This window comes from Lynx rufus, unplaced genomic scaffold (genome assembly GCF_022079265.1).
Source record: "Lynx rufus isolate CCGP_SWC_20201006 ecotype Redwood Valley unplaced genomic scaffold, mLynRuf1.p SCAF_13, whole genome shotgun sequence".
Lineage (NCBI taxonomy): Eukaryota > Metazoa > Chordata > Mammalia > Carnivora > Felidae > Lynx > Lynx rufus.
The window spans coordinates 38762919-38778913 of NW_025814827.1; positions in this window are offsets into that span (position 1 = coordinate 38762919).

Here is a 15995-nt window from a genome sequence, read left to right on the forward strand (position 1 = left end):
AATCCTATCTTTCTATAAGCTCTGAAAGTCCTGCCCTTAGTCTGTTTCATTTGATTCTGGTCATAGCATCTGAAGTGAAACTTTGTCAGGAAAAACGGGAATTGGAAAGGAATATGAGAAGGATGGACAAGTTCATTTATATTTGGTATTCTAGAGCTGGCAAGAGACACATTTAGGAAAATAGAAAAGTATAGAGTGGCTTTCTCAAGGAACAGCATACTACTGGAATTTACTATTCTAAGAGGTATATAACATTGTGGGAATGGCTAAGTAAGTAATCCAATTAAATGGGATATTTTACACAGATTTAAAATAAGTGCTGAAAACTATATATTAGCACATGAAAGCATATAAAAAGATACCAAATTACACATACAGTTTCACAAGCATCTATGTAAAAACAACAATGAATAGAGACTAAAAGGGAATATGACAAAAATGTAATAACTTAGGCTATGTTAGAGTGGTAAACTGTAATTTGCAAGATTTAGCATTGTGAAAAAAATTATGACATATCAGATCTCTCTGTTTAGAATTCTATAAGAATCATTAAGGATCATATTGTGCCTATCCCACAGTAGAATGACCCATTCTCATCAACAAGGAAGCATGTACTTCTCACCAGCAGCAGTTTCTTAACTATACATACTTCTTGGGAAGTGGAGAGATGTGGAGGGAGGAAGAGGAATGAGTAGAAGATTCCTGGATAACCTTAATCTTGTGCTTTGATAACGCTGTGACAACCTGTGTAGAAATATGTTTTTTATGATAGTCAAGGAATAAGAGGATTCTCTAATTCTTTCCCAAGAATTGATTTTATGTTTCAGACTGAGGGTAGGAAGGAGAGGGAGAATGAGGAACAGGAAATAGAGAAACTAGTTCTATCAGTTGAGGACCTTGCTGTTAAAAATGAGGGGCCTGAGACTGAGGTTTTAGCATTCTAGGTTTATCTGAGAAAAGCCTTCTGAGTACTTACAATCCAAGAACATGGTTAGAAAGATATTTGAGATAGTATGAAGGGCATGGGTTTTTGACTTCTGAATTAAGAGATGTCTCTAAACTCAGCAGAGAAAAGGTGCTAACTGTTAAATTTAGTGGTGGTCTTAGCTTTTAGCCCTCTTGCTGGGCTTTATGGTCTTATGTGTGCTCAACCTCTAGAAAGTGAAGAAGATGGTTTACAGAGTGATCAACTAATACCACATACGCTTTCTTCTAGTATTGAAAAAAGAAGAACACAGCTCTCCAGCGGTCAACAATAATACAGCATTTAACCCATGATTCTTTTGGTCTGGAATCTTCAATTCGTGTGGTATTTGGTGTTTGTAGTATTGTTTTTACACTATTGGACAGTGTTATAGAATAGCATGTTTTTTAAATACCTCATACTTTCAATAAATAGTTCTGAAATGATACTAGATAATTTTAACTATGTTTGAATTACTTCAGTTTTGTGATTTGGTTTTATTCCTTTTAACTATGAGTTTGAGTCATCCTTTTCTCTCCATTTTATTGAGGATTGATTGAAATTTTGATATATTGGCAGGGTTAGTAGTTTTTTTCTTTCCTTTCCCACGTACAATATAGAGACTGATGAAAGTTCTATTCTGTTTTTTCAAGGAATGAATTCACCATGTTATGGAGCTCTTCTTCCTGACTATGTATATGGTTATAAAAATCTTAGGAGTACACTCCTTAGAGCAAGCAAACTTGCTGTATGAAAGAGGAACACATTTTAGAGAACAGAGTCAATTCCAACTTTGTTAGATAGCTTGATATCTTGGTGTCAGTGATGGTTTCTAAAATGTGTGAAGTGTTGGAAATTCACTCTTGAAAACCAGCAAACAAACATTTCACTATAAAGGACAACTCACTAAAACTGTTTCCTGACTGCATGATATTATTTTATAGTTTTATTTCATTACATTTATTTTCATTCCTTTACTTAACAAATATTCATGGAGTACTTATTGTGTGACAATAAGTGATATATATCACTGCTAGGAGTATAATGGTGCACAGCTGCTTAGAATCTAGTAATTAATGTCTGTGTTAATTACTAATTAATTACATAATTAGTTATTAGGGTTTGTAGACATTAATCAAACAAACCATCTAAAACATAAAATTGCATCTATGACAAGTGCTACAAGGGAGAGGTGTAAGAGACCATGAGAAGGAATTTAAATTGGTCAAAGCTTTGGAAAGGCTTTCTTGAAGTTAGGCTTGAGTGTTAAGGTTTCTTCAGTTGGACATTATCTGAGTGAGTGTTGGAAAGGAAGTGCTCCCATCCCAGAGGTGGGCATGGCCAAAGGCACCTCTCAGGCCGGAGAGCAGCCTGGTGAGTAGCATTAGGCTGGGAGAGGACAAGTATGGCTACAGTGTGTGCACTGAAAGTTGAGACTCCTGTGTGAAGAGTCTGGAGAGGTAGGTGGATTTGGGTAGCAGTTACCTAGGTTGTTCGTTTATGAGTATCTATCACACTGTCCGCTTTGATACTCTTTTCTATATGTGCATTATACTTCAGTAAAAAAAAAAAAAAAGTTTACTCAAATATTTTTTTGAACGAACAGTTTAAGGCTCCAAAGTTTTATGCAAAAGAGCATCTTGGAATTCCCTTATATCCACTCCTGGCCATAACTCTCCCTTTACCAGGGGCTTCCATCACCACAAGTTATTTTTGTCTGTTCCTACTGTACACGGTCAGCATCACAGTGTTTAGGCGTTTATAGCTGGCTCCTTTCGATCCTTTTCTGTCTCTGAGATGCTTCTGTGTTTGCACGTAGTGGTAAATGTGCACTTTTATTGTAGCATAATATTCTGATGTGTGGATATACATTATTTTACTTATTTATTTTACTCTTGATGGTCATTTGGGTTATTTCCAGCTTGGGGCACTTACAGAAAGTGCTGCTGTGAATATTTTTGTATATATCTTTCAGTGTGCATACGTATCCATTTCTGTTAGGAATGTGTATAGGAGTCAAATTGCTAAGAAATAGGGTATGCATATGTTCAGCTTTAGTAGGTACTACCATATAGTTTTCCAAAATGGCTGTACCAATTTGTACTCCCACCAACAGTGTATAAGAGTTCCAGTTGTTCTACATCCTTGTCAGCTCTTGGTATCGATAGTTTGAAAAATACAAAAGTTAGTCATTCTGGTAGATATAGTATTGGGCGTTATGGCTTTAATTTGCATCTCTCTGCTGATATTAAAAATATTTCATTTTTTTGCCATTTTGTTATATTTTGGGGGGTAGTGCCTAGTAAAGTCTGTTTCCCATTTTTCTATTTGATTTTCTCTCTCTCATATTGATTTAGGAGTTCTTTATGTTTTTTTTTGATACAGATCTTTCATCGGGTACATGTACAGTAGTCCCCCCCACCTTATCTGTGGGGAATATATTCTAAGACCCCAGTGGATGCCTGGCACTATGGATAGTACTGAACCCTGTACTTACTGGTTTTTTCCCCATAATACATACCTATGATAATGTTTAATTTATAAATTAGGCACAGTAAGAAATTAATGAAAGTAACTACTAATAAAGTAGAACAATTATAACAATATACTGTAGTGAAAGTTATGTGAACATAGTCTCTCTCTCAAAATATCTTATTATACTGTATTTACCCTTCTTGTGATGGTGTGAGAAGATGAAATGCTTACGTGATGAGGTGAAGTGAGGTGAAGGACGTAGGCATTGCAATGTGGTGTTAGGCTGCTGTGACCTTGTGACGATGTGTCAGAAGGAGGATCATCTGCTTCCACATTGTGGTTGACTGGATGGAACTGAAACTGTGGAAAGCGAAATCCCGATAAAGGGGGACTACCGTACTGCAAAGATCTTTTATCCTGCAGTAGAAAAATATCTTCTACTTTTTTGATTAAAAAAAATTTAAACTAGCAGCTCTTTTTATTTATGATTAGATAAGATGGGGGGTTTTGTTTCTTTTTTGTTTTTTTTTTAATAAATTTTATTCATTTGGGGGCCTTGGAGAGAGAGTGCAAGTGGAAGAGGGGAAAAGAGAGAGAGAGGGAGAGAGAGAATCTTAGTGTGGAGCCCAACTGTCAGCAAGGAGCCCAAAATGGGGCTCAGTCTCAGGAACTGTGAGATCATTCCTGAGCTGAACTCAAGAGTCAGATGCTTAACCGACTGAGCCACCCAGGTGCCCCAGATTAGGTAAGGTGTTTTTATGCCTTGTTTAAGGAATCTTTCCCCAAACCAAAGTCGTGAAGATATTCTCCTATACTGTCTTTTAGAAGCTATTTTTTATTCACATATTTAGATGTACACTTGAAATTGATTTGTGTCTGGTGTGAACTAGGGATAAAGATTCATTTTTTTCCCCCAAATGGGAACTCCTTGGTCCCAGTATTATATATTGAAAAGACCTCATTATACCACACTGTCATCTTTGTAATAAATCATGTAACCATATATGTGTTGATCTGTTTCTGAATTCTCTGTTTTCTTCCATGGCTTCATTAGAACACTTTTTAAATTATTGCAGCTTTATAATGAGTCTTGCTATCTGGTAGTGTAATTTCGCCAACTTTGTACTTTAAGAGTGCCATGGCTGTTTTCAGCTATTTTAGAATCAAGTTGCCAGTTTCTACAAAAATAATCTGCTGGGATTCTGATTGGGATTGCACTGAATCTATAGATTAATTTGAGGAGAATTGGTGTCATGACACTATTGAGTCTTAATACACAAATGCAGTATGTCCCTTGATTTATTTGGATCTTCCTTAATAATAATCTTCCTCTCAATAATATTTTGAAGTTTCTATGTAGAAGTCATGCACATATTTCTTCAGGTTCAGGTTTGGAGTTTTTTTGATGCCACAGCCAATGTTTATTATTTATTAGTTTGCTAGCACTGCTATAACAAAGTACCACAGAGTGGGTGACTTAAACAACAGAAATTTATTTCCTCATCGTTCTGGAAGCTCAAAGTCCAGGATCAAGGTATATGCTGAAGCCTCTCTCCTTGGCTTGTAGATGGCCCTCTTCTCCCTGTATCTTCACATGGTCTTCCTTGTGTCTGTGAGGTTGTCTATGTTGTAATCTCTTCTTATATGGATACCAGTCATATTGGATTAGGACCTACCCACATGACCTAATTTTATTTAAATAACTCTTTCAAGACCCTGTGTCCAAATACAGTTACATTCTAAGGTACTGAGGGTTGAGGACTTTGACATATGGATTTTGAGGGGTCACGGTTCAGCCCATAATACAATGGTATTGAATTATTTAGTATTATAGGAAAATACAATTTGTTTTTTTTTTTCAATATATGAAGTTTATTGTCAAATTGGTTTCCATACAACACCCAGTGCTCATCCCAAAAGGTGCCCTCTACAATTTATTTTTGAATATTGGTCTTATATATAGTGGTCTAGTTAATTTCACTTAATTCCAAAAGTATTTCTATTAATTATTTTGGATTTTCTACATAAACAATCATATCACCTGTGAATAATGACTTTTATTCCTGACCTCAGAGGAAAAAGCCTTTAGTATTAGACTACTAAGTAAGATACATGCTATGGGAATTTTGTAGATACTTTTTATCTAAGGTAGCTCTCTTTCTATTGCTCCTTGTTTATTTGTTAGGAGTTTTTTTGTTTGTTTTGTTTTTAATCATGAACTAACTTTGAAGCTCATAGACTATTTAAATACTAATGTTGCTATAATGGAGAAAAGTTGATAGGATTTACTAATGGATAATTTTCACATGGAAAATAGGAGAAGAGAAATTTTTTGTTCATTGGAAATTGAAGTTTTGGGATGTCTCCTAGTTTCTGTAAAATTTGAAAGGGATTATTTGGAGGAAACTGTGAAAATTAGTTTGAAGTGTGAGTTTGATTGAAAAACTTAAAAACTCAGCTATCTAATATTTCAAAAGCTCTAGATATTTAAAATCAACATTTGAGTATTTTAACATAATTTTTATTTCTTTTGTTTTTGCTACACAGGTATCCAATGTTGTTATATAATTTATTTTCATTTAGTAATGAAAGTAACTGTTCTAGTTTCTTTTATTTTGGAATTTGATGCTCCAAAATAGTGAGAATGTACAAAAGGTTAAACTGTGCATTGTGCAAATTGTTATCATTTGGAGCCATCTGGAAGCCATCAAAAAGTATGTCACAGACTGTACTTTGGGTCCTTGAGATAGATGCATGACAAGGAGTAGTCATAACGGTAGTCATAATAATAGTAGTAAGAGTAGTAATAACTAAAGGTAATATTTTTTGAACAATTAAACATTGCCTGCTTTTGAGCAGAAAGTGTTCGGTGTGATTTACATGAATGAACACAGTCCTTATAATAACTCTCACACTACTATTTTATCTATCTTTTTTACAGATTGAAAGACTGAGGCACAGAAAGATAAGTAACTTAAGGTCACACAGCTAATAAAGGGTAGAGTCATGATTTGACTCCAGAGTGTTGGTTCCAGAGCTTTCTCTAGAAGGCTGCAGTATGTTGTGCTGGGATAGAAATTTTTAGCTTTAGTAGGATCTTAAAATAGATGGATAATAGCACATTTTCATCTCAGACTCAAAAAATCCAGCAGGAGCAAGAAACATGTTATTAAAATTTTCCCACATGATAGGGAATAGTTCTCCACGTGAAGACATCATTATTTGCCCCTGTACATGTGCTGTGTACACCATTTCTCCCTCCTGTCTTTCCGAAACCATCGAGTCTGACCTTCACCCAAACATCTCTTTTCCTACACGAAACCACTTCACGTGCTCTTGGTAGCAACAAAGCTGTTCTGCAGTGAAATTAGGTGTAATGAAGAATCTTCCTCAGTGTCCAAATGATAAACCAGAGTGAAATTATTTAATCTCTAAAATTTTAGAATGACTAAATCTAACCTTTCATACTCCTAAAATGCCTGTAATGACCCTTCAGGTATCCCAGAATGTCCCATTCTGTTTCCTCGGCTTTCATTAACAATGCTTTCCTTCAAGCATTATGTGTATGAGATACAACCTTTTTTGCTGTTGTTTTAAATCCAGTTCTTTTTGTTGCTGCTGTTTCATTACTAAAATTTTAACTATGACTTTCTACTCTTTTTTCATTACACGTATCTATGGGAATATTATTATTAGGTCAGCAAATTTAGCCTGGGACTCTAACCATTATTTAAATAGGTTTGCAAAGCATAATTTTTTGGTGGGTTGAAGTTTGTATATACTCCTTATCCAACACACACACACACACACACACACACACACACACACACACACACTTGATATTTGTCGCTGTTTCAATCATTTATTTAGAAATAATGAGTGAGCCAATTAGCTTTGTTTTGTCTGTGACTCTAGATTAAATTTCTAACCAAAGAGAACTGTCTCAAATATGTTTTATTTTGTTTGCAAATGAGAGACTGTTGGTGGATCAATACGAATCCACTATTCTCAGATAAAGAATTTAAAGTTAGTGTACTTCTTATGATAGGTAATAGAACTATCTTTTTTTTTCTTTTAATGTTAGAGATAGCTAAAAATCAGATCAAAGTAATTTATATATTTGGATCTATATTTGTAAAGCTCTGTGTAACATTTAGTAAACCAAAATAATGGAATTAATTATTCGCTTCTTTCAGTACCTTTGCTCTAGTGTTCTAGTGTAGTGGTTATAAAGCGTGGACTCAGGCCAATTGGCCACCATCCTGGTGTCATATGACCCTAGTTCTTTTTTCTTTTTTTTTTTTTTAATGTTTATTTATGTTTGAGAGAGACAGAGACAGAGACAGAGTGTGAGCATGGGAGGGACAGAAAGAGAGGGAGACACAGAATCCGAAGCAGATTCCAGCACAGAGCCCGATGTGGGGCTCAAATCCATGAACAGCGAGATCATGATTTGAGCCAAAGTTGGACACTTAACCAACTGAGCCACCCAGGTGCCTCCATATGGCCCTAGTTCCTGAGCAAGTTACTTAGTCCCTCTGTGCTTCAGTTTTCTTATTTGTAAAATCAAAAATAAAAGAACACACCTTATGAAATTATAGTGAAGATTAAATAAGATAATACATGTAAAACTCTTAGCAGAGAGCATGCATTTGATTTAGCAACTCTGATTGTTAGCAGTGCTCTCAAACTTGAAAATCTGTTGGTGGTAGCCAGTGAAAGTATGCTTTGTGAGAGAAAAAATGTTTCTGAATGTTAGAAAGTATTACTCTTGTGTATTGCTATTACTGATAAAGAGGGAGGGAAATTTTATGGATTGCCTTGTAGCACCCGCATGATAAATAATTTTCATTCGTTTGCTGGCGAATATTCTCATGTCTGCATGAAACACTTGAGTAACCTAATAGGTGAATTAATTATCTTCTTTCACTGGCCTCATGTTTGATGTTGCCCATGACAGGTCAGATGATTAATTGACAATGGCCACTGAGGAAGTGATTATAAGAAGGACTTGAAAGAACTAGGTTTAGGACACAATTTCAGTAACAGTCTATTTTGTAGAAAAATTTTCTGTATCTACAAATCTAGTCATTTCACTTTGAACCAAGTCAGGTAGCCATCTAACCTTAATGGTGCTCTTGTTTACTCTGCGCCAGGAACTGTATATAGGTGCCTATTAATTTTCTCTTCCCTAGTAGTGTGCAGACTTTTATCTGTCTACATTCTAACATTCTTAAAATATATATGTATATGTGTGTGTGTGTGTGTGTGTGTGTGTGTGTGTGTGTGTGTGTGTCTTTAAATTCCCAAAGCAAGCTGAGATGGCACAGTGTGTTTAAACAATGTGGATTTCGTCAGACGTCACATTCTTCCAGATATATTTTTCCAAATGGAAAGATGGCTCAACATTTTCTATTATTATTTTAGATGAAATGTTCTGCAATATGTTGTTGACATTGTACTGAAGTAAATACTGTATGCTCAAGTCTCTCAGGGACCCTCATGAAAATGAGATGCATGTCCCAGGAGGCTATCTCAGAAAAGAGAAATTCTAAATAAAATAGCATGAATGAAGTGGCACACAAGAATTTATTATAAGAAAATATTCTTTCGTATAATACCGGACCTAAAGAAGATGAAATGTTGACACAACAGATTGCTGTCCTTATATGGCTCTATGGGGTCACATATACATACTAATTCATATTTTTTTCCTTTTTCTGTGAAATATATGGAAGGTATTTGTTTTGCAGTGATGGAACATACTTCATTTATTAGCTACATTCCACATTCATTTGATCTACTACACATCTCTCTTTATGACTGGCAATTCAGGCTGTCTTTTTGTTTTTTAGTTTTGTTTCCCGTTAAGAGTATAAGTGGGGGAGCCACACAAATCTCAGACTTGACTGTTAAGTGAAGTACCTATTAACCCGAGAATTGAGGTGTAATTACAGAGCTGGTGTGTCTGGAATAGATTTAGTCAAAGTAAGGAGATAATTGTTCAGTCTTCTCTTAGCATTGACTGTTTTCTTTAAGTTTGGGTGGCCCTTCTGCATGAAGAGTATTCCTTTTGGGCTTATGTATTTGGAACTGTTTTGTCTAATTGTTTGCCAAAAACAGTTTATATCTTTTTGTACTTTTTAAAAAGTAATCATTATTAGGTTTTTAAATTCAGAAGAATGATTTTTTAAAAATCTTGTAATCCCATAACCCAACTAACCCTTGTGGATGTATTTTAAAAAGATGTATTATTAGATAATAGAAACTGCACGTGAAGGTGTAGGTTTTGTTTTCCATCCTCCCAAAGCAAAACATTTAATAGTTTTTCATATATTGTGCTAGAAAGAAAAATTATTTTCATATTTGATCTTTTAATTTGTAAACAAAAGGATCTTATTCTATGTACACTGTTGAATACCTCAGATTTTTTTCCCCACCCACTTAAAATGTTCTGGAGACCTTTCCAAAGATCTACTCTTGAGTATGTATTTTTGATGACTATTCAGAGAAATTTGTTTATTTATTTGAGAGAGACAGGGCCAGTGCAAATGCGGGAAGGGCAGGGAGAGGGTGAAAAAGAGAGAATCCCAAGCAAGCTCCCTGCTGCCAGTGCAGAGGCTGATGTGGGAATTGAACTCACCAAACCAAAAGATTGTGACCTGAGCTGAAACCAAGAGTCAGACACTTAACTGAGTATGCCACCCAGGTATCCCAACTATTCAGATAAATTTAAACATGAGAAAGATATAGGCCCTTTCTGCAAGAATTTAGAGAAAAAATTTTGATTGTAATTATGGTTAATATTTATTAATATGCATAATATTTTATGTGTGTAATATATTAGTTGGGTTTCTGGTTACAAGTGACAGAAACCAAGTTAAGCTAAGTTAAGCTACAAAAAAAAGTGTTTTAAGGACAGAAGGAAATCTCATGAAACTAGGACTGGGGATTGGAGCACTTCAAAAACTTTTATTTCTTTTTTCTGTTTCTCTTTGCTTATCCACTCCATTTTCTCTCAGTAGATTGGTTTTCTCAGATCCACAGGTCATGTAGGAGAAAAACATGGCTGCTAATGGTTTCCAAGGTTATAACTCTCTTTTCAAGAGCCCATCTTAGTCTGAGATTGAAATCTCTTAGTTCCAATTTCAAATTTCTGAGAAATCAACTACTGCTGAGCTTGGAGTACCCATTATTAAACCAATTAGTTATTGTCATGGGGGCTGAATAATTGTGTAAAAAAATCAGTGTGGTTATCACATAGATGGTAGGTAGGCAGTTTGAAGAAAAGAGATACGGGACAGGCAACTAAGTACATACTTACTACATTCATTGACTGAAATTACAAGTTGCTAAGTGATTTTCTATCTTGCTGTGCACATAGTTGCAGTATCAGTCTTGTATTTTTCGGGAATTTAGTAAAATTCAAATCTCATTTCTGAATTACAGTGCTCAACCAGATTTCTTAATTCCATTTTTTTTATTATAATTTCCTTTCCTCATCATTTTTTTCTTTTTATAGCTCCATAGAACTTTATTTTACGTAATGTGTAATACATTCCTTTTTTTCCCCCCTGATATTTAATTACTTAAGATACCTAGTGATTTGTGGTCTCCTGCTAAACTCCAGAATATCTAGAGAAGGACAGTGGGTACTGGGAAGGCCCCTGGACTAAGAAGCCCAGGAGTCTGGGTGTGAGCTTTGAATTCACCTACTCATCATGTCACTATAATCTAAATTTAGCAGTATTATAGCAAACTATCAAATTCATCACAGGCTTATTATGAGAAGGATCAAATAAGGTAATATGGATAAAATTACTTCATAAATTCAGAAGTGTTCTACCCAAACAAGTTATTATTAGACATTTGACTCTGACGCAGAGAGAGCGAAGCATGGGAATAGGAAGTCTTACCTTGCCAACTGATCAGAGACCAATGAAGGTATGTAATCTAATAGAAGAACAAAAGATAGTTGAAAAGAAGAGCTAGGCACGTTACAGTATGTATAAATGTGAAATTAGATTGTGTACTAAATATTGCTTATATCTAAAGATAATCCATGCCGATGTTTTGAGCAGAGGATGAACCATAGAATAAACTTGTCTTTGTAATGACCCGGTCTTGTAATGCAGTTGACAAAGGAGAGTTAAGACTATTTAGTTATTTTGACCTAGTAATTAATGACACATGAATTATATAGTAATGATTTAAACATTAATATGACAACACAAAAAATCTCAGTCCCCTTTACCAAGAATTCCTAATTCTAGGAGCAGCTGAGTGTCTCAGTTGGTTAAGCGTCCAACTCTTGATTTCAGGTAGGGTCATGAACTCACAGTTTGTAAGTTTGAGCCCCACGTCGAACTTTCTTTTTTTTCTCTCTCTGCCTCTCCCCAGCTTGTGCGCATGTGCTTTCTCTCTCTCTCAAAAATAAATAAACTTAAAAAAAAAAAAAAGAATTCCCTAATTCTACACTTCTGATGTGTTCTCTGTGCCATCCAATCCCCATGCCCCTCTTTACTACCTATGGAACTTTTTGCTTCCACTACTTACTAGCTATGTGACCTTATACAAATTATTTAACCTCTCTGCCTCAATTTTCTCATCTTTAAAGTTGTGATAATAGTAATACCTACTGCAGAGGATTGTTGTGAAAATTAGATTACATTAATACATGTTAGGTGTTTATAACATTTGTCTGCTATGTGATAAGTGATCAATAAATTTTAAAATAATCGTTTTTTCATTTAATAACATTTTCATTATTTTGCTACTTTGTTGAAACTTTTTAAGTTTTGTTAAACATGAGAAATGCTTCCTTACCTTTAGTTTCAGATAATAGTACTTTCTCTTTGTTTTTGAGCTTTTTGTCGTGGAAAATTTCAAACATATATCAAAGTAGAGTGAATGGTGTAACAAACCCAATTATCAATCACCTACTGCGTTTGGCAGCCTCTAAGATGGCCCTCAGTGATCCGTGCTTCCTAGTGTCCCTGGCCTTTGGTAGCCTTCTCCCTTTGCATGTGGGCTGGACCTAGTGACTTCTAACTGAAAAAATACAACAAAAGTGATGGAATGTCACTCCAAGATTAAGTTACAAAAAGGCTTTTTTTTTTTTTTTTTTTTTTTTTAATCTTGTGTGTTTTCTTGCCTGTTCTCTTGCTCGATCACTTTAAGGGAGGTCAGCTACCATATTGTGAGCTCCCGCACGAGGCCAGCGTGGCAAGACACTGAGGAAGGTGTCTTGCAATAGTCAGTGAGAAACTGATACGCTTGGTCTAACAGTCCACAAGGAACTGAATTCTGCCAGTAACCATGTAAGTGAGCCTGAAAACAGGTCTTGCCGAAGTTGTGTCTTCATATAAGATCACTGTCTTGGCTGACAGCATGATTGCAACTTCATGAGAGACCTTATACCAGAGATGTCCAGCTAAGCTGCACTCGGATTTCTAAAGCACAAAATTTGCAAAATAATAAATACTTTTTGTTTGAAGCCTATAAGTTTTGAGGTAATTTCTTTTCTTTTTTTTTTTTTTAACATTTATTTATTATTGAGAGAGAGAGACAGAGCATGAGCATGGGAGGGGCAGAGAGAGGGGGAGACACAGAATCTGAAGAAGCTCCAGGCTCTGAGCTGTCAGCACAGAGCCCGATGTGGGGCTCGAACTCACAAACCGTGAGATCATGACCTGAGCCAAAGTTGGTCGCTTAACCGACTGAGCCACCCAGGCGCCCCATTTTTGGGGCAATTTCTTGTGCAGCAATAGGCAACTAATACAATAAGCTTTAAAAAAAATTATCAGGATATTACCAAATTTGTTTCATCTATATCTCCCTACCCCTTATTCCCTGTCGATCATTTGTTTTTATAGCTTTATTGAGGCATAATTTGAAAAATGCTATAAAATTTACCCATCGTGTAATGTAAAATTACCCATAAGTAAACAGTTTAATGATTTTAGTAAATCTATAGAGTTTGCAGTCAATCTGCTTTTCTGTCTCTATGGATTTGCCTCTTCCAAACATTTCATACAAATGAAGTAGTCTAATATGTAGTCATCTGTGTCTGGTTTCTTTCATTTAGCATGTTGTTTTTTTAGGTTCATCATGTTGTACAGGTATTATTATTTCATTCCTTTTTATTATTGAATAGTACCTCTTATATGGATATATGTACACACGTTGCTTATCCATTCAACAGTTAATGGAAAATTAATTCTTTCCAGTTTGAAGCTAATATATAATGCTGCTGTGAACATTCACATATAAATTTTGTGTACATGTGTTTTCATTTCTCATGCAAAAACACCAGGAATGGAATTGCTGGGTGTAGGGTAAATTTATGCTTCTTTCTAAGAAACTGCCAAATTATTTTCAAACATGGTTGCACCATTTTAAATTCCTACCTGCAATGAATAAGGGTTTCAGTTTCTCCACATTCTGGTCCCTACTTGTTATTGTTTGTCTTTTGGATTGTAGACATTCTAATGGGTATGTACTGGAATCTCATTGTGGTTTTAATTTGCATTTCCCTAATGACTAAAGAGGCTGAGCATCTTTTCATATGCTTATTAGACATTCATATGTCTTCTTTGGTAGAATATTATTGAAATCTCTTGCTCACTTTTTAGATAAGTTGTTTGTATTCTTTTTTTTTTTTAATTTTTTTTTCAACGTTTATTTATTTTTGGGACAGAGAGAGACAGAGCATGAACGGGGGAGGGGCAGAGAGAGAAGGAGACACAGAATCAGAAACAGGCTCCAGGCTCTGAGCCATCAGCCCAGAGCCTGACGCGGGGCTCGAACTCACAGACTGCGAGATCGTGACCTGGCTGAAGTCGGACGCTTAACCGACTGCGCCACCCAGGCACCCCAAGTTGTTTGTATTCTTATCATTCACTTTTAGGAATTCTTTATTCTGTATACAAATCTTTTATCAGATACGTGGTTTGCGAATATTTTCTCTCGGTCTGTGACTTATCTTCTTATCTTTTGAGCATGAAATTTTAAAATATGAGGAAGTCTAATTTGTATTTTTTTTTCTTTTTGAATTTTGCTTTTGACATTGTTTTTGAGCTAAGACCATTCAGATTTCCCCCTGCATTTTCTTCTAAATGTTTTATGGTTTTAGCTCTTACCTTTAAGTTTGCATATATGTATTTTTTAGTTACTTTTTTGTGTATGGTGAGAGGTAAGGACCCAAATTAATCATTGTGCATATGAATATCCAATGGTCTCAATACCCTTTGTTGAAAAATTATCCTTTTCCCCATTGAATTGCTTGGAAAGTTTGTGAAAAATCAATTGGCCATACGTATAAAGGTTTTTTAGATTGTCTTTAAATTCAGAGTTTCCTGTTTTTTGTTTTTTGTTTTTTAAGAATACCTCACAAATGGTTTTATGTTCTTCCATCAGGAGATATATAATGTCTAATTATCTCCCTCTTTTTTGTGATGTAAACAGCTGTTGATGAATGTTACTTAGATTTATTTAAAAGGTGATATTAATGATTCTATAATTCCTTCTTTATTTGTTAGTTGAAATATTCTATAAAGAGAGTCTTCCATTTGCTGATTACTTGGTTACCAACAGTTACTCAGTGATAGAATTCCTATGTGGAAAAATAGGACAAATTCTTAATTCTTAACTTAAAAATAATATTTTCTTACAGACAATGCCACTCTTAAGTATAAGGTGGCTTAGAGTCTCTTGTTCCATTATTTTAGTGGAATTCTTATGTTAAATATTAGCATGGTATATGTAAAATATGATAGTGCTTGTTTCAGATATTAAACACTTTAAGTGTCAATTAACTACTATAGGTTTTACAGGCATTCTACAAATATAATTGCTATTTATGTAGTTAGTATTAGATAGAAACCTTTAGCCTTTAGATGAAATTGTGGTTATTCATTGGTACCTCATCACTGCTGAATAATTTTAGTTTATTAAATCTCAGGAAGCTTAATATAGGAAGTTTTAATATAAGTCATCATCAGGTCTCTGATGGAGGTCATCCTTACGTAGGATTTCCTGAAAGAATTGTCTATAAGCAAATGTTCTGTGAATCTCTGAGCTTTTATTTTAAAGTGAGAAACAAAATGCCTATATTTGGGACGGCCAATAATGATCTACCTGAGATTAGATTTTTTAAGGTAATGTTGTTATAAGATCTTCTCATTGGCTTGAACCCTCCCCAGGAATGAAATTTGATAATTGCTATAAAATCAGAAAATTATTTAAGATTAACTTTTATTGTTTTCTTCAAAGTTTAATATGATTTACATCAGTTATCACATACCAAAATAAATTTTATCATTAATTTTTTAAAACAGTAACATTTTCACAATTCAGGAAAATACATTGAATACATTATTTTAATAAATGCCATTATTCTTATTTTCCATTCTGTTACTTTTAGAGGATGGACCTAGTATTGTAATTACATGGAGTCTCAACTAAAGCTTTTGGTAATTTTCTTTCAATTAGAATTTTTAATACTTATAAATCATTATGCTTTTTATTTAAACAAGTTGTTAAAACTCTTGCATAG